We start from the raw sequence: 1,398 nt of genomic DNA, 5'->3' as shown, positions 1-1,398 counted from the left end.
AATGGCTTTTCCTGCTTGATCGCAAGACCCTGTCTTAAATGTCAAGTGTTCTACATTTAGTGATGGATTGTCGTGTGGCACATAATGTATTAGAATGTGCACAGTGCTCATCTTGAGTTAACTCATGGTGCCATCATGTGTTTGTTATGGAGTGTAATTCATTCTTGTGGTTTTGCAACTCTAGGTTTCCCTACTACTTGGAAGAGAGCCTCGATTGTTATGTTCTGGACTGCCTGAGCCTTTAAAGGCCTTGAAAGACTTCTCCCAGTTACTGGGGAGCAACAACCATCGGAATGAGCTCTCAGACCCTCTGTGGATGTTTCCTCCCCGCACAATGAGGGGATTGAGACACATGAAATATTTATTGTGGACCTTCCTGCAAATATTAAGGTGATCTTGAGAGAGGATACATCATGTACCCCAAAGGAACATCAGGCACTCATGCTGCGTGTAATGCACACCACTTGTCCAAAGGGCCCCTGTTGGGGATGTATTTAACTACACAGACATCAGGGATGAGGTTCTTCTCAGCCACCAATTCCTCAAACCTGTCAGCGTTGAATCTGGTGAATCCCCATTTCTTGGAGAGGTGGATCTTCTGAAGACCAGAGAACTTGAGCTTAGACCTGCACAATGCTTCAATGTTATGTTGTTTATTCTGCACCTTGGTCCGAATGGACATGATGACCTGGCCAACACGCGGTCCGTGTTGCCTTGAGGCTTACCAAAGGCTCCACACATTCCAGTCTGGAGCCTATCAGCTCCAGCACATGACAACATCTTGTTGATATGGATGACATGGAAGAGGTGTAGGCGCACATGGATGTGGAAGCCCTACTTGTCACAGCTCTTCACCATGTACTTATTGGCACAGAGATGGACAGCCTCAAGAGCTTCCGATAACAACTGCTCATATTCATCAGACACCATGTCTGCTGTCTGTTGACCACAGAATGGAGACTCATAGACCTTGGCCTTTTTTCTGCCCAGGTCAGTATCATGATCTTGAGATCAGGAATGCCTCTGCAGAAGCAGGACTTTGGATAAGGCTTGTTCTTGCAGTATCGATAACAACGCATAGGTCAGTGGTCCACGGTTACAGGTCTCACTGAGCAGAAAGAGCAGGAATTAAGACAATGCTTGCCACTTCACACTTCTATCGCTCTCTATAATTCTCTAGGGTGTACCTGTGGCTAATCCCATGCGTGGCAGATCTCATGAGGGTTCGCAAGCAGAAGCACCATGGTGATTGGGCAGTGAAGATTCCATATGCAGATAGGGAGGAGGATCCTGTGATGGTTAAGGTTAGTTGGAATGCAACTATTACTGGTTGGAAGATGTCCTTAATTGTAGAGGAATCTATCATATATATATATATATATATATATATATATATAT

At 45.1% G+C, this 1,398-nt stretch overlaps 1 pseudogene; it reads right to left on the bottom strand.

Annotated features, from left to right (window-relative positions):
* Positions 1-439: 439 nt before the first annotated feature.
* On the bottom strand, positions 440-1,079 carry LOC128335610 (60S ribosomal protein L10-like; annotated as a pseudogene).
* Positions 1,080-1,398: the final 319 nt, after the last annotated feature.

The sequence above is a fragment of the Hemicordylus capensis genome, chromosome 11 (genome assembly GCF_027244095.1).
Source record: "Hemicordylus capensis ecotype Gifberg chromosome 11, rHemCap1.1.pri, whole genome shotgun sequence".
Taxonomy (NCBI): domain Eukaryota; kingdom Metazoa; phylum Chordata; class Lepidosauria; order Squamata; family Cordylidae; genus Hemicordylus; species Hemicordylus capensis.
Note: the sequence above shows the minus strand (reverse complement) of the source record. Positions and strands in the feature narration are given on the sequence as shown.